This window comes from Heptranchias perlo, chromosome 18 (genome assembly GCF_035084215.1).
Source record: "Heptranchias perlo isolate sHepPer1 chromosome 18, sHepPer1.hap1, whole genome shotgun sequence".
NCBI classification, from domain to species: domain Eukaryota; kingdom Metazoa; phylum Chordata; class Chondrichthyes; order Hexanchiformes; family Hexanchidae; genus Heptranchias; species Heptranchias perlo.
The window spans coordinates 20,337,185-20,355,874 of record NC_090342.1 but is presented as its reverse complement, the minus strand read 5'-3'; the positions used below and the strand labels follow the sequence as shown (position 1 = coordinate 20,355,874).

Here is an 18,690-nt window from a genome sequence, read left to right as displayed (position 1 = left end):
ATTTCTCAAAGCTGGCAAAGATTTATAAAACTCTGCTGGAATTTTAAAAGGAATTTTAGGTCTCTTCTCTTCAAGCTGAGATAGGTTCTAGTAGAGCTTTTTACTCACAGTTGGTACTTTTATTGAGTGTGAGCTTATCGTTCAGAAGGAGAACGTCAAATATATTAACATAAGGTCAGTAACTAAAGAGAAAACTCACCAGTTTTCTTTTTGTGCAACGTATTTCTGCAAGTCAAGGAAACAAAAAACATACCTTTAATTTTTGTACATTATTTCAAATTGTACTCCTCCATAAAAACATATTGAACCCTCTCAATAAGGTTATGTTTAACAATTGTACTAAAAGAAGTCATGCAGGTTACACAGTGTTATTACACCAGCGAGGGGTTGTTTATCTATGTGTCATCATGAAAATACTGTTCTGATGATTACATATAAAAGTATAAGGTAACATTTTGGCTGCTATTAGCACTAATCTGTCAAATTATGTATTCCTGACACCTCCATAGTGATCTAGAGCAAAATATGCCACTATTTGAAAACATTTCATAACATTTCTGTATTTTTCCAAAAATTGCAGCAAAAAACACAGTTTTAAAACATTCGGTTCTTGTCCTGTAGATCAGCATAAAACTCTCTGTATTATGTTGGACATCATTATGCATCAAGTATTATGGTGAGGAATTGGTATATATGTATGGTAATACCGTTCAGAAAAAAGCAGGAGGCTACAAGACAATAAATCAATATAACAGCAGTTTTCTGCTATATGGAAAGTCTTTCTCACAAACTTAGCTTTCATGCTTACCACAGCCCTCCCTCCCCGAGCTACAGTTACATTGCAGGAACCCTTTGTAGCAGAATCCCAGCAGTTTATTAAGGCCAACACATGGCAATTTGATCAAGTAAATACTTCCGTTTCATACACAGCAGGAGGGAAATGATCGCAGCATGGGAGGTGCTGAATGCTGTGCTTCCATCCATAATGTGCATTCCCATATTTCATGGAATTCCCACCACAAAAACCCTTCAAACGTACGTTGTGCATAGCATGTTGTAGAGTGTGCAGGGAGTAATGAGCAAAACAACAAAAAAAATGTGGCAGCAGCATCCAGTCGCTCCAGACTGGCCGAGGGTGTGGAATGGATTAAATGTAGTCCCTGCACATGACTGGGTGAATCACGCACGAGGCAGAACCAGCTATTGGCAAATGAACGAGAGAGAGAGAGAGTGAGCTAAACATTGTAGATAGAAACAGGAAAAAAAGGGAGATTTTGTGGGCATGGAGGGAAAGAAAGAAACACCATGGAAACAAACAGTAGAGAGTGAAAAAAATCAAAAAGGAGAAAGAGAAACCGGAATGAGAAACAGAAAGGACATTGAGAGAAAGAGGGAAATAAGAAAATGAGAAACAAAAAACAAAAGGAAAGTCAAGTAAAGCGAGTCTTACAAAAGAAACAGAAGTGTTGCAAAGATAATTCACATAATCAATAACTCAAATGTGCCCTGCCATAAACTTTGATCAGTAATTTTTCTGTATACAAGTGGATCAGAACAGAAAAAAAGTGTGAAAACAATTTAATTGTCTCAATACTTTTCTGTTTTGACACGTGCCATACAGGATAATACACACAAAACCAAATCAAATGTAGATGAAAAAAACAGGGGGAAAATGTACTGGTAGAGAACTGCTGGCGAGATACAAGAGCACTCTGAGTTGGAAGAAAATGCTGCACAAGGGGATGAAATGGAAAATGGGAGAACAATTCAACCCACAAAACTCTTGTGTTCTTAATTCTGCTTCAGAAGTCGCATTGAGTCACTCTGGTATAGGTCACTCGCATTCCAATCCTCCCCATCTCTTGCCATATGTTGCAGGAGATACCTAATAAGTTGGGAAAATGACTTTCAAAATGGGGAAAGGGAAGAGTGATGATAGAAAAATGATAAGTAATCTATTTAGTATGAAAGGATCCCCATCCACTGGTATGATGCACCATTAATAATGCTGTTTAATGGTCCCTTGACATTCAACGGCAATACCATCGCCAAATCCCCCACCATCAACATCCTGGGGGTCACCATTGACCAGAAACTTAACTGGACCAGCCACATAAATACTGTGGTACAAAAGCAGTTCAGAGGCTGGGTATTCTGCGGCGAGTGACTCACCTCCTGACTCCCCAAAGCCTTTCCACCATCTACAAGGCACAAGTCAGGAGTGTGATGGAATACTCTCCACTTGCCTGGATGAGTGCAGCTCCAACAACACTTAACAAGCTCGATTGGCACCCCATCCACCACCCTAAACATTCATTCCCTTCACCACCGGCGCACCGTGGCTGCAGTGTGTATCATCCACAGGATGCACAGCAGCAACTCGCCAAGGCTTCTTCGACAGCACCTCCCAAACCTGCGACCTCTACCACCTAGAAGGACAAGAGCAGCAGGCACAAAGGAACAACACCACCTGCAAGTTTCCCTCCAAGTCACACACCATCCCGACTTGGAAATAGATCGCCGTTCCTTCATCGTCGCTGGGTCAAAATCCTGGAACTCCCTACCTAACAGCACTGTGGGAGAACCTTCACCACACGGACTGCAGCGGTTCAAGAAGGCGGCTCACCACCACCTTCTCAAGGGCAATTAGGGATGGGCAATAAATGCTGGCCTTGCCAGTGACGCCCACGTCCCTTGAATTAATTTTAAAAATGTAGCAAAACATTACTGCAATGCGATATGTCCTGACTTGTAGAACTCCACCAGGTACCACTCTGCCTAATGCTCATGCTTCAAACAATTATTTGTTCAATTTTCTCCCCTTGTCACCTCTCCTCTGCTGAAAGTCATGTAGTTTCACAGATGCCGGTAGCCCTCCAGCCCAAGGGCCATTAGTCATGTGGGAGTCTAAACAATGTCATCAGGCAACAATAACCTGGGATTCCACCATTATCACTACAACTGTTGATAGGGTAGGTCACCACCATATCACATAGAAAACTTAGGGAAGAGGTGACACTGCCCATGGATATCAGCACCTCTCCATCTATAGATCAAGGACTGTGACGGAGAAGATTAATTTAGTTGTCTTAAAGTATATGAGAACCTGTGCTGTAGTTGATGGCTCAGGGTCTGATTCTATTTAACCATTACTACTGGACTCTTGGCCAGTCTCGCATCCTCCACCCTCCATAAACTTGAACTCATCCAAAACTCTGCTGCCCATATCCTAACCTGCACCAAGTCCCGCTCACCCATCACCCCCATGCTTGCTGACCTATGATGGCTCTCAGTCCAGCAACGCTTCAAATTTAAAATTCTCACCTCATGTTGAAATTTTTCCATGGCCTCGCCCCTCCCTATACCTGTAACCTTCTCCAGCCCTATAACCCTCCGGGAACGCTTCGTTCCTCCAACTCTGGCCTCATAGGCATTCCCCACTCCCTTCGCCCCACCATTGGCGGCCGTGCGTCAGTCGTCTAGTCCTAAACTCTGGAATTCCCTCCCTAAGCCTTTCCGCCTCTCCACATATCTCTCCTCCTTTAAGACCCTCCTTAGAACCTACCTCTTTGACCAAGCTTTTAACCAACTGTCCTAATATTGCTTTCTTTGGCTCGGTGTCAATTTTTGGCTGATTATATTCCTGTGAAGCATTTTGGGACTTTTTCCCACATTAAAGGCATTATATAAATTCTAGTCAATGTTATCATCAACCCAGGAGTTCCCTAAAGCTCTTTGTATTGTTGACCTCCATTCATTATCCAACCCTATCCACACCTTTCCTGATGATTTCACTCTACATCCATCAAATTCCTTAAGACTTCATGCTGTCAAGGCATATAACCACCGCTCTTCTTGTAGTGCAATAATTGATTCACTATATCTCCATTTCCTCTGTGGGCTTTCAAGGCCAATGAAAATCTTGTTTCTTTTAATTTTTCTTCATGTTTCTCAAAAGTCTAACCAACAGCAACCACAGTCCCACTGAGTTAGCTGTTCTCAGCCAGTGCAACAGTTTGCCTTAATGACCTGGGCTACAGAGGGAAAAAAAACTTGTGTTCTCACTGCCGATTGCCTGGGTTACTTTAATTAAATTGATTAAATTCCTTGTACAGAGTTAAGTAAAACTTCCAACTCGGAGTGGACCCAAGTCCCTTTGGAAAAGAGCAATGTTGATTTAACTTCTATGATGTATTGGACTGCTTTTTGTGTCCATTCCTTAATTAGATTTGTAAACAATGAAGAGACTCATATTACATTAAAGCATGTTATTTGATTTGTGTTTGTAACAAGGTTTGTGGTCTTGCCATCTAGCCAAATTTCTCCCCAATGATTCCTGTTACAAAGGCAATTTCCACCTTACCATAACAGGAAAGATTCAAATCCTGCCCAGTGCCTAACTTTTTACTTCTTTATTATCAGTTCATGTGATATTTTGCAGTTAAATGAAATAGATAGTTTATAAATGAAACACGTTCTCCTCCAAAAGTTTTGGCGGATATTTTGCACTTATGTACGTGAATTTTAAAATGCACCAGAGCTCCCATTTGCTTGTGTATCATGGACATGGGCCCCAATTAATTTCTCTGTTCAAAACCAAACATTTCCATTTAGTCTGAAAAATCAGCATCTGGACATTTTTATCCTCTTTGTTGCTTTGTTTCCAGCTGTATGTTGTGTAACAGAGCTGATTAGTATGCTCGCCCTCATCTGGCTTGCAGTCGAAATGTTTTTGAAGTGTGTGCTGGAGGACAGGAGCAGACTGGCAAGCCTTCAGTAATCCTGCAGAGTCGAATTTTTCCTACAAAAAAGTAGATATGTGCAACAGATTCCTAACAAAAATAGTTAATGGCGTGGCAATTAAATTAAATGGAAAAATAATGTGGCTAGGAACAGGGCTCTAGGCTATCAGGACAAATATAGACAGAGATGATCAAACAGTCCAGTCTATAGAATATGATAGTTCCTGTGCTGCTGAGACCATGGAAGTATCAATACTAAAAGGCAATTACACAGGGTTAAACAGTGTAGATGCTCAATTCATATCCTGGAACTTTCTCCTTGATTAGCTTCATGAGTTAGAGAGAAATTTCACTGAGCATTGTTTTGGGAGTTTTATCTGTGTTTCCTCACTTTCCTAAAGAGATTAAATAAGAGAGGAAGAATAATCCGTGGCATTGCAAATTGCATATGGCTTGTCAGAAAGTGCGCTTGATCAGCTAAATGTACTTTTCTCATTCCATACATTTTATGTTTTTAAAGAGAAACTGATTAAAACCGTACCTAAAAAAGGGCATTAACATTTTATGTAGTTACTGATGCACAGCAAGGGCTGTGGCTAGACCTTCTAATTGGCTACAGTAATTGAAAGATGCTAATCACTCAGCATTATTGCAATGTAAAATGCCTTGTTCACTGCATTCACAACCCTCATGATTTGTCACTTTTTAGGGTGGGTAAAACTGCACTCACTTTCCTTGTTTGTACATTCTGTCTTAAACTGTGTGCCTGCAGGCGCAATTCAGTTTTTACACCCAAATCCATAGTTTTATCAGTGGGTACAGTGTGGGGTGGAGGAGCAGAAACTATTTGAAACTTTGCTGCTGCAGCCCTTTAAATTGTTGCAGCAATGATCCAAAATCCCATCTTCTTATGTGTGAGTTCTCAGGTGCAAGTCATTGTGCGGGCAGAAGATGGGCATGCAAAATTAGTTGGGGCCAAGTTGGAAGATCTCGTTGGGATGGCCATGCACACTATGACAGACGGCTGACTCATGGTGTTGTATTACCATCCCAAGAGTGCACATTAGATAATTTCTACCCTTTAGTGTTAAAGATGTTCAGCTGGTACCCTCAAAGGCCTAGTGGGTAAAGGCACTGCTCAGTTTAGCACAAAGCAATATAGACCCGGAAAAACCTAGGTTTAACCCTAGATTGTGCTAAAATAGCTGATCTCAGTCAAGGTAGCAACTGGGGCAGTAGAATTTCCTCCGTTCCCTGGACAAGTGAAGGGGTAAAGAATCAGCAGGTTTTCTGCTATTTAAGCTATCCAGTGACCACTGTTGAAAAGTGCGTTCACATCAGATGAAAACAGTTTTGATCTAATCTATGGAGTCGTTCATTATCAGATAGATTGCTGACACTTACAGAGTCATTTGCCAATTTTGACTCTGGCAGGAAGCCTCACCTGCTGAAAGCATCTATCAGACATTCTGGTGTGCACTGTCCACAATGTTCTGACCATTTAAAATAATCGTTGGAAACCCATGGGTGGTGTGCTCCCAAATTTCCAATATGTGCTCTGGGCGGGTGAAGCATTCTGCCAGGTTTGATAATTTGGAAAATTGACTCTAAAGCCATAAAGAATGGACTGTTGAGTGAAGTACATGCTCTTTTGTGTAAAGTTGGATCCCCATACTTCTTCACAAATGTACATACCAGAGAAGTTGCAAAACATAAAAAGATTTTTCATAGACAAGTGATTTTCCAAGGCTACGTTTACACCACAACTGCAGTGTCAGTGCAAAAATGTTTTGTTTCACACTGATGTGAAGATGTTGTAGTCTAACTCTGCAGCCAGTGCCTGATCTGACTCCTTATTTACACTTCACACGCTTTGCACTGATGCTACAGTTGTAATGTAAATGCAGTCTAAATGATTGTAGAATCTTGGGCCTAGAAATCCAATGTTGCTACATCCGTTTTACAGGCATAAAATGGGTACTTAAGGGTTTAATGTGGTGAGTGGCATGTGCGCGCTCATTCCCAGCCAGAAGTGCACTGCCTGCCATATTGGTAAAGGCTCCTTTGTAGCCATCCAGGGTGCGCGCCTGAAACATGCACCAAGATTCGGACACAATCCAATTTCTTGGTCTTGGATTTCTCAACATAGAATAGAGGACGGGTACGCCCCCTGCTGGATCAAAATGAATTCTCTGAATGAAAGCATATCTTTTAAAGGCAACCAATCACATCAATTCTTTCTATCACATCATTTGGTACTGAAATTATGCTGTAGTCATTTAGTGTTGCTGCAATTTAGTATTAGAAGGATATGTTGTTCTGTTTGACTGGACAGTATCTACAGGACCAAAAGGCAGACTTATGTTGCTTTGATTAACATGCTTCTGTCAGCCAGCCTCATGCCTGTGCAATCATTTTTACAGCACAGTGACTAGCTGTTGGCTTTCAAGTAAAGTCGGCGAGTTCTGTTAATGGGTCACATTCTCCGTGTAAAACGTAGTAAAATCATGGAAGCTATGGAGGATTTCAAGAATTTTCAATATTCTGCTTTTGTGGTAATAGAATCATTGTGTACTTCCTTACATAAAGGAGACATAAAGTTATTTAATTCCACTGTTGGCCATTATCTGAGGATTGCAAATGCTGTCTTTCACCTCGGATGCCCTCATACGTGATAACATACTCCTGCATTTGTCCTGAGGTCAAGTTGAATTCATCTGCAAGCAATCTTTCTGAGCATGCCCTGATTTACAATTGTTGTACCAGAAAGTAAAAATATTTTAAATGATATAAACAATATCAGATTGTGGGAAAAGTAAAAGTGCAGGAAAATGAATGCTCTAAAGCCTTTTGAGAAATAAAAATGATATTTTAAGTTTGTTGAGCATTATCATTCCGTGGAATCATTGAATTTTACAGCATAGGAGGCCACTCGGCCTGTCGCACCTATGCCTGCACTCAAAGACCTATCCACTTAATCCCTTTTTCCCATACCCGTTTTTTTCTTTTTCAAATATTTATCCATTTCTCCTTTAAAAGCTATAATGGATTCTGCATCCACCACAGTTATTGAATTAAACAAGTTTTCCTAACTTCTCCCTTTGTTCTTTTGATGATGATTTTAAATTTATGCTCTCTAGTTACTTACTCACTAACAACTGGTGGGTCAGTATCTAAAGGGCATAAATTCCACTTAAGTATATGATTCCATGTAAGCCCCCACCTGTGGAATCCAGGCCTGACAAGTTGCCTAGAACCTCACAAAGGAAAAAAAAAATTAAAAATGATCCTGGATCAGCTCCCTTGCTTAGGGACCAATTGGAGGAGTGCTGGGTTCAGGGGGCCTAGCAACCCATCCCCAATCTGGCCAAATTTTCAATGGCATAGGGCAGATAGGCACCAAAGAGGTGCCTCAAGTGGTGCCCTCTGACTGACCCCACAAGCTCCGGCACAGTTTAGTGTTGGAGGGCACTCGTGGGTGCAATCCCAACTGGTGAGATCACTGTCCATGGAAATTCTGGGCCAACATATCATATCTGCTTGATACCTCAAGATTTGGTCATAAATATCAATAAATTAGACAAAATTGTTCCAATTTCCCTCTTCCCCCTTGAAATCTGCCCGATGAAATGTACCCGAATCCAGGTGAATTTCCTAATTCAGGCAATTTGCATCAGTTGGTCTTGACCTAGGCAGGAATATCACCTGCGAATGGGCGAGTGTCTCAGATCAGGGGAGGGAAATAATGGTTCAAGAAGGTGGCTCACCATCACCTTCTCAAGGGCAACTAGGGATGGGCAATAAATGCTGGCCTTGCTGGCGATGCTCATATCTCAGGAATTAATTTTTTTAAAACTTCTGATCTGAGGGGATTTGTGGTGTCCTCTAAAGCTCACTTTCTCTGAGTTATCCACATCTCAGCTGTCCGATTGGCAGAATCTCAGGAAATTGATACAGGAGTCATTATGTTGTCACTCCCATGCCATTTATATTTTATTAAAATGCCCAAGCCTGTAACAGGTGGAATCTTCCTCTACCCTAATGCCCCAGAACCTGATGCACATGGGGCATTGGTCAGAGGAAATTTGGCCCTATCATCTTTACTATGTGTAATGAATATCAATTTTTCAAATTCAAGGAAATTTTGTCTCAATGTGATTGGAGATGTAAATAGAGTACTAAAAGAATGAGAAGTGGAGACAGCGCTTGTGTGAAAGGCTAGGAAATAGAAGTGGAGAAAAATACAGTCAAATGTATACATGGAAGCAATAGAATATTTTAAAAAGGGTAGTTACCATTGCTCCAGTGAGATGCTGAGCCTGAAGAGAGAAAGAAAGCAAATGGGGGATGAAGGTCAGCAAATTCTATGGGATTTTCTGTTCATTTGTTTCATAAGTTTATTCACAGAACTGAATTCCAGGGATGTATAAATTGTAAACTGAATAAATCCTTCTCTCTCTCTCTTGCATCTAGTGTGCATCCAACACATCAAACACCAAATGTCACTAACCAGACATCACACATCAAATTTCACACTTTGTTACAGGCACAAAAACAGAAAGAAATCTAGTCAATGACCTGGAGCCAGGAATTCACGAGTTTGAACCCATGACTCAGAAGCAAGTGTGCTACCAATTAAGCCAAGCTGACACCTGTAGAGAAACTTCCACCATGCACCAATGTAACTGTGTGTTAGCAGTCTGGAGAAAACACCCATCAGACATTAGTGAGACTATGTGTAGACAGTCTGTGCTGTGTTGCTCTTCTCATATATCCCTACTGTGCTTCCATCTTCAGTCCATGCCAACCTAGTCCAATTCTATGGTACTGAGCCACATATTCTATATGGTTGGTTCCAGGTTTAATCCCTGGTTTGTGCTGAGTGAGCTGACCTCAGGCAGTGCAGCAGTGGGGCTATTACAACTGTCCTCAGTAAACTTAGGAGAAAGAGGGAGAGAAATCAATCAGGGTTCCAGATCTCGCTTTTGCTTGCTATCTACTGACTCACTGCTCGAAAAGTAGATGTGCAATGTTGGGTAATGGCAGGATGATGGTCAAGTATTCTGCTGATACTGATTTCATGGGCTCAAACACAGAGAACAGCCTGTTGGGGAAGTTACTGTAGGGCTGTCTGCAGCTATGGAATCATATCCCAGCTTGAGTCAGTGGCCTCAAATGAGAATGGGAGAAATTAGGATAGAAGTGGGAAGAAAAAAAGTGAAAATTAGTTTGATAATTTATGCCCAGTCATGTTTGTTTTGAGTTCCCTGCTGTCCACACTGTTCATAAACAATTTAAGGGAGAGTAGTTCTAACATTATACGATTTGCTGATGTCGCCAAGCAACGTGGCCGGCTGATATCTGTGGGGGAGGCGATAGCACTCAAAGGGATTTGGAAAATTAAGCCAGTGAGCCAGAATGTCAGATGGAATTAAAGTGGATGGTGATAAGATAATGCACATTAGTACAAAAAGCATGTATATAAAATAAGTGGTGCTAGTTTAGAGGAAACAAAATAACTTTAGCTTGAACAGACCAGTCCACATACTTGCCAGTTGAACCATCCAAAGGAAATTTTTCCAGTGGTAAATGTTGAAAGGAAAATAATGTGAGTGAATACTATATATTAAAGTATCACTCAATTCCGTGTCCAAGCTGATCATGTCCAAGGATGCATATTAAGTGCATTTTATTCCAAGCTAATACTAAGACCATACAAGGACTATTAAATGCAATTTTAGACGCATTAGCCTAGAAATTTGATTGCACCCGAAAACAGATTCGCAGTGGGCGGGGCACATGTTGCATACGCCTGTTCAGGTGGTCGCAGGGACCACATTAAACTGGTGCTGCCAACTCATTATAATGAGGCAGATGTGCAGCCAGCACTACCCGCGCTATTCTTTGGCTGCACGCCTGTTTGGGGGGGACTGGAAATCAGGCGTCACTGATGCCACTTAAAAGGCAGCCAACACCTCTTAAAGAGGAGGTGCACTTTGGCTGCAGAGAGCAGGGAAACTTTGTACCGTGAAAAATGGCTGCAAGAGGTCCAGACAGAGCACCAAGGTTCTTCAATGCAGTGTTGGAGGCCTTGGTACAGGAGGTGGGCAAGAGGAGGGAGATCCTGTTCCCCCCCCCAGGGGCCAGAAAACCCTCGAGGTGACACCTTCACCACCAGTGGAAAGAGGTCGCAAAGGAGGTCCATGTCAGGAGCTTAGCTCCCATGACATGACAGCTATGCTGCAAAAAGTTTAATGACCTCACCTGAGTTGTCAAGGTAAGAATACTACTCTCTTACTCTCTGCTCATATCTCCACCCTCACTACTCACAACACTTCCCTCCCTCATTTCCCTTCACTCTCCTACAATCACTGCACTGTGCTTCAATCCATCTCTTTCTCCTGATACTCACACACTCACCATCATTGCAACCCTCACTTCTTTACACCTCACATCTTACACACTGCATAGTAACTATTCCACCAAGACAGACACATTCTCTAAACACCTCACAATACGGTCACTAACTGTGTCCCTTCTTTCTTGCAGGAGAAGGTCATCTCAGAGTTTGCAGTCCATCACTGTATCTGGGAGGTCATCGAGGCTCTCTACACCGAAAGGAACAGCTAAATCTCCTTCGCCATGGACGGAGCAGGACAAGAGAGCACTGGGCTTCGTCCGCATTGCAGGCTTCCCCAGGGTGGAAAGTGCCATAGACTGTACCCACATTGCTTTGTGTGCTCCCCGTCACCAGTCTGGCATTTTTTGAATAGAGAGGATGTAGTGGATAAGCCCTTTAAATAATGCTACTGAAGGGTCCTTCCTACCTGTTAGTGCCACGAGTTGCTGGGCGGGTTTATCACATGGTGCATCAGGTGTTGGGGCAGCCCAATATCACAAAAGGGTCCTACAACAAGCATAGGACCCTTATTTAAATATTTTAATCAGTGACTTGAATAGTTTTGGCATGTGCCCTGGATGTCTACTGAGCAGCCCAATCCAATATGCCGGACAGTGCACTATTGGTGAGTTAAGAGCGAGCGTGTCCCACCTGCCATATTGGATGCTTACGCACCTGTTTTTCACCTGAAAAAAGGCTGAGATGTCATCAGATTTCTACTCCATTATCTTAAAAACAAAATTGCTGCACTGGAAAAAGTTCAAAGAACAGAGAAAAAAAATTATTCCAGAACTCAAAAAAGTTTTATGAGGATAGGCTGACATAATTGGAGTTGTTTTCATAGGATTAAGTAAGATTGAGACAGGACATGATCCAGGCCTTAAAAACGTTGAAAGGAATGGATAATCTGGATGTAAGTAGGTTATTTTTCTTTATCTTATTTTATCTTGAACTGTGATCACAGAATATGATTATAAAATTGGCCTGTCTTAAATGAGTCAGAGATTAGAGGATTTTGTTTTCCCACATAGCAAATATGTGGAATAAACTCCTCATGTCAATTAACCCTTTTAAAAATGAGCTGGATCATGACCTGGTTATAAAACAGATAAGTATAGACATAGACGGTCAAATTGCTAGCAGGACTGCCATGTGGAACGGGTCTGATCAGGATTGAACAAGGTTTGACCGATATCCTTAAGAGATTATAAAAGTCCACAACTGAACAAACTGCTCATAGTTTGTTGAAAGAAGCCTTCTGATGAGTTGAAACAGAGAGAAACCCTGGACGCCTCTTTTTCAGCCTTCACCAATATGGCGGGTGGTGCATTCCCAGCATGTGATAATGCCTCATCCGCCATGTTGGATGCTTAGGTACCTGTTTTGCGCCAGAAAAAGTGTGGCACCATCAAATTTCTAAGCTGCTGTCTTCTATTAACATCATGGAACTTATGACAGCTTTCTGCCATTCAGTTTGTGTTGTACATTTGCCAGTCACTATGGTAAGGGTGGCCAACCTCTTAAAGCTTAAGAGGCCAAAAAAGAAATTGTATACTGAAAATGTGCCACAAGTTTTAACTATGGGGGTCAGTAATGTGGTCCTGGGATAGTGGTTGCTCTTATGGGTGCTGCACCTGCCTGTAGCAGGGAGAGCTGTTCTCACGCTAGAATGCAAGGTCAGCTCATTTGCATGAAATTGGTGTATTTCTGGTGCACAGTGCATAATGTGCCAGGAGTGCACCAGGATGAAGGGGCATGCTATCTAGTTCCAACAACTTTTAAAGGGCTGTTGCCTGCCCTTAAAATGGCCCTGCTCCTGCAAAGGGGGAAAAATGGATTTTAAACAGCTTTGAAGATGCTGCCTGAGGAAGTTGCAAAAACTATGGTGGACTTTTTTGGAGCTTAATGGCACCCTCCAATGAAGAGCAGTGCCAGAACAGCCTGGGTAGAAGTCGCTCAAAGGGCCAATGTTGTCCCATCTATGCACTGAATGTGGGAGCAGGTGAGAAAGAAATGCTCTGGCTTCAAGAAATTAACAATCATCCAATAAAACCAGGTAAGCTTTGTTCCCACTTTCCTCTCCCCAAGCTTATATTTTCCTTAGTTTTATAATATTGCATTAGGCATCTTACCAGCACTGCAGTTTAAGTTTAGGACAGCCTTAAGGATGGAGAACACACAACACTCTGGTAATTGTTCATATACTTTCCAAGGGCACAGGCATGCCTATGTTTTGCTAAGGCACTGCATATTACTGCCACGACAATGCATTTGCTTTGAAAAGCACTACCAACACAAGGTACTTGCATACTGCACATCCACAGACTCACATAAGGTTGTTGCTGGGCTGGACATTTTAGTGACACAAATCTTCTCTCAGATTCCTCTTTCAGATAGCAATCAGCAATGTGTGCAGAATGGAATGGGGTCGTTTAACCTATGACCCTTGAATCCCTGTGAGGAGAGCACTCTTTTGAGATTCTGATTGTGGAGGCAATGAGAATGGTGATGTAAGAGGCCTCCCCTTAGCTCAAGACAGTAACAGCCTTTGTATTTCATTATTTATCTCCTTACTTACTCAATCATTCACTCCTTCATACACAGGCACACACTGCAGCAAAAGACAATGGGCCAGAACTTGCTGGCAAAATAATGGTGAGTTTAATGGCGCTCGCTGTCAGTATTGTATAAATCATCCAGCAATTTGTGGCAATTCAGAATTTGTGGGTATCTCTTCCTTGCCACAAATTGCTGGATTATTTGCGCACTAATAATGGGGAGCGCCGTTGTTTTGCCAGCAAGTTCTGGCCCATAGTCTTTTACTGCAGGGCTATGGCTGATGCTGTTAACTGTGTGATCTATACTCACAATTGTAAACAATTTTACAACACCAAGTTATAGTCCAGCAATTTTATTTTAAATTCACAAGCTTTCGGAGGCTTCCTCCTTCCTCAGGTGAACGAAATGAAATCCTCGAAATGAAATCGCATTTATAATTCACAGAACAATGCTTGGTGATTACAGACAGTTTTTTCAACTGCCCGTTGCCAAGGCAATCAGTGTGCAGACAGACAGGTGTTACCTGCAAGGTCTCAGAATATACAAATCACCAAAAAAACAACAAACAAAAAAAAACAGAGATAGAGAGGTAGAAACATAGAAAAGACAGCAACTGACCCGTTATATTAAAAACAGATAACATTTGTTCGCTGGTGGGGTAACGTGTAGCGTGACATGAACCCAAGATCCCGGTTGAGGCCGTCCTCATGGGTGCGGAACTTGGCTATCAATTTCTGCTCGACGATTTTGCGTTGTCGTGTGTCTCGAAGGCCGCCTTGGAGTACGCTTACCCGAAGGTCGGTGGATGAATGTCCATGACTGCTGAAGTGTTCCCCGACTGGGAGGGAACCCTCCTGTTTGGCGATTGTTGCGCGGTGTCCATTCATCCGTTGTCGCAGCGTCTGCATGGTCTCGCCAATGTACCATGCTCTGGGGCATCCTTTCCTGCAACGTATGAGGTAGACAACGTTGGCCGAGTCACAGGAGTATGAACCATGCACCTGGTGGGTGGTGTCCTCTCGTGTGATGGTGGTATCTGTGTCGATGATCTGGCATGTCTTGCAGAGGTTACCGTGGCAGGGTTGTGTGGTGTCGTGGACGCTGTTCTCTTGAAAGCTAGGTAATTTGCTGCGAACGATGGTCTGTTTGAGGTTGGGTGACTGTTTAAAGGCGAGTAGTGGAGGTGTGGGGATGGCCATAGCGAGGTGTATATACTCACAATGTATAGCTAAAACAGCACCATCTACAGGTACAAATTATTAAAGCACTAACCTAGTCACATCAACTGCATTGCTTAGATCCTGCTCAATATTTCTATGTTGCTGCATTAGTAAGGACCATATCATTTTTTACAAATTTGCTCTGATATTAGAAACAACTACATGATTTTCCACTAATCCACCCAGGGCTGTAATATACTGTACAGCTCTATTTTACTTTCTTGTCAATTTGCTCCCCTACCCTCCCGAAGGCGTTCACTGCATTGTTGGGGTAGTTTCATGGATTAGTTGTGCTGCAATACATCGCCCAGTTGGCCATTATTCATTTATCAGCCCTGACGGTGAAAATTGGCAAGCTATTCAACCATATATAAAATTGCTGTCAAGATGCCTGTCCACTCATCTGGTGTGTGTAGTTGTGCATTGGTAATGATATGGGAATTGATCAAAAGTGTGAACCTTAGCCAATTCCCCAAACCCCCACAACCTAAGAGATGATGCAAATTGTAGCAACTATATACCATCTCAGCTAAGATGGCCTAACTTGGCAAAGACCAAGGACCATCATAGGCTGTATTCCTCAGCTATTCAACGAATAAGTTCACTGAGCCATCGAGGTAGCTTGTACAGTGCTATAATACAGTATTACATCACCTTTGACATGTAGTCCTCCTCTCACTATAAATACAATGTCCCTCATTGTCCAGTGGATATTCACAGTCCACAGGCACACAAGAAAGAAAAAAACTTGCATGTGAATAATGATTACTTTGGTGAGATAATGAAGAGCTGGAAAAAATTGTGGAAACATATCCAAGAATGAGTCACTATCAAGAGAGGAGAGAAAATAGGTGAAATCGACTAACAGCTCAAATACTGATAAAGCCACAGTACAGACATCATCAGCCTGCAGGTGGTGCTATGGTACAAGTAGTGTGCTTCAGAGGAAACAGAATTTAGAGATGGGATATAATCCACATAAATGTAGGCCAATGGAAAATAGCAAGAGACGTGCAAAAAAAAAACACAAGTTCTTTGACATTTGTAAATTCTCAGCTCTACTATGATAATAGCCAAAGGAAATAGGATTTAATTCAGTAGGAGGCCAACGGATAAAACAACTTTAGAACTGGCATGAAGACGACTAAACTAACCACAAATAAATTGTGGGAAGCCAAAACTTAACTCAAAAGCAACATTCTGGAAAACAGAAAGTGCCTGCAGTAGCTTTTTAAACCATTCCTAATAACATGATTAACTGTCTCTTTTCTTCATTCCCTACTCTCTATCTCGAGCAGTCAGATAAGCATATTTTTATCCTGTCATTCCATGGATTTTATTTCTCCTAACTTTAGCTGAAAACGTACAAAATTCATTTGTTAATCAAGGAGCTATATGTCCCCCTCTAGTTTTTGTTCCCAGTAAAGTGAGGGATGTCAGTGCTGAGGTTTGGATACTTTTAAATTTTGGCTATCGAATGACTACATTGGGCACTTTCCAGTCAACATAAGCATCAACCCAGAAAACCAGCAAAATCTGCTCAATGGCTTCAAAAACAAACTCAAAAACAGCCTTGAATATAGGCCTGTGGTTACATTGATCGTGGAGTTGTGCACGGAATTGCCATGACTTAAACTGCAGGTACACCCAACATTCCATCACTTTTATAGCAAAGGCATCCTATTCCTCCCCCCTCACTCACCAGTTCACTCCTTACTGTTCACTTCCCATGCTGGCACTCTCCACCTTTGCTCCACTAGTTAGGATCATACAATCTTAAAGCACAGAAGGAGGCCACATGAAGAAGATGAGACACAGCCCTGTCATTAGTGATGGAATGAGGTACTCCGATAATACAGCAAGATTGGTGGAAACCCCAGATAAATCTCAAAGGAGTTTCCGTCAATCTTCCACCAAAGTTGTGCCCGTCAATCAGGAGAACTCCCGAGGAAATTCCTGGTGAAAATTTCTAAAAAAATGATAAAAGCAGCAAAATTTGGAGATTCTAATTTAAACTAATCGGATAAAATAGAGAAGGAAAGGGAAAAAGAGAGAAAGGTAAACAGACAAAAGCAAATGAAAGTGTCAAATTTGAATTCAGAGGAGATAGTTGTTTAAAATGTGATCTTACAAGAAACATTGGCTGACATGTGGAGCTACAAATAATTATTCATAACTTGAAGTCAAATCTTTTGCTGCAATACACTATCTGCATGACCATGTCAAGAGGAGGTAAAGATAAATATAGTTATCTGCTTTTTATGTAATTTTTAACAGGGTTCAGGATGCCCGTCACTGCCATTTCCTACACTATAAAACTTGGCACAATCCATGAAGGTGAACTTTCTTCCCCATCCACTGATCTTTCACACTAACCACATGAATCCTCCCAGTGATGGGACATAATCTGCATAAATGTAGCCCAATGGAAAATATCAAGAGATGTACAAAAAAATCCAGCAAGTTCTTGGACAATTATAAATTCTCAGACATTTACATGAGTTTTAGTTATTCGAACACTCTCTGGCATCCATTACACAAACCACATTAACTCCTTCACACATTAAGAGAGGGGCTTGTGCATCCAGTCTCAATTAGCACGAAAAACACAATCTCTTTCACTTTCCAATAGGGTCTGACCTGCCAGCCTGTCAGGACCAGCAATTCTATACATATTGAATTGATTCCAGGAATGGTACTGAGGGACGGAGTTGACCGAGAAGAAATAGTTTCTCTCTATCTACCCTATCAAATCCTTTAATCATCTTAAGCATCCTAAATTAGATCACCCCTTAGTCTTCTATACTCAAGGGAATACTAGGCTAGTCTATGCAACTTGTCCTTATAATTTAAACCTTTTAGCCCCAGTATCATTCTGGTGAATCTGCATTGCACCCCCTCCAAGGCCAATATATCCTTCCTGAGGTGTGATGCCCAAACTGAATGCAGTTTTTCAGATGTGGTCTAACCAGCGTCTTATACAACTGTAACATGATTTTCACACCTTTGTATTCCAGCCCCCTTGAGGTAAAGGCTAACATTCCATTAGCCTTTTCAATTATTTTTTGTACCCATCCACTAGCTTTTAGTGATTTCAGTAAGTGGATCCCTAAATCTCTCAGCTCCTCCACAGTCCCTAGTTTCTCACCATTTAGAAAATACTCTTATCTGGCTTTCTTTCTTAGGTCCAAAGTGGATGATCTCACACTTCCCTGCATCGAATTCCATCTGACAGAGTTCTGCCCACTCATTTAATCTATCAATGTCCTTTTGCAATTTTCTGCTCCCATCTACTCTATTTACTGTGCCACCTAACTTAGTGTCGTCAGCAAACTTGGATATAGGCTCTCTATTCCTTCATCTAAGTCATTGCTAAATACAGTGAAAAGCTGAGGCCCCAGTACCGATCCCCGGGGGATACCAATAATCACATCCTGTCAATTGGAGTACATGCCCATTATCTCTACTCTCTGTCTCCTACCTCCTAACCAATTCTCTACCCATGCCAATAGGTTGCCTACAATTCCACGCGCTTTCATTTTTGCTAACAGTCTCCTGTGCGGAACCTTATCCAATGTCTTCCATTAGTCCAAGTCCATATAAATAACATCCATAGACGCTCCCTTATCTAGCACATTAGTAACCTCCTCAAAAAATTCAACTAGTTTAGTTGGACATGACTTACCCTATATAAATCCATGCTGGCTCTTTCTAATCAATTCATATTTGTCCAAGTGCCATCAACTAAAGGTAAGTTTTAATTTATTTA

General features: G+C 41.7%; 1 long non-coding RNA gene across 1 annotated transcript in view; it reads right to left on the bottom strand.

The window, feature by feature from the left end:
* The window catches only part of LOC137334964 (uncharacterized), a 34,318-nt gene that overhangs the window by 14,812 nt on the left and 816 nt on the right, over nt 1-18,690 (bottom strand). Inside the window, exon 2 of the long non-coding RNA XR_010966282.1 lies at nt 200-225. This is a non-coding gene — a long non-coding RNA (uncharacterized lncRNA). The remainder of the gene's footprint in view (nt 1-199; nt 226-18,690) is intronic.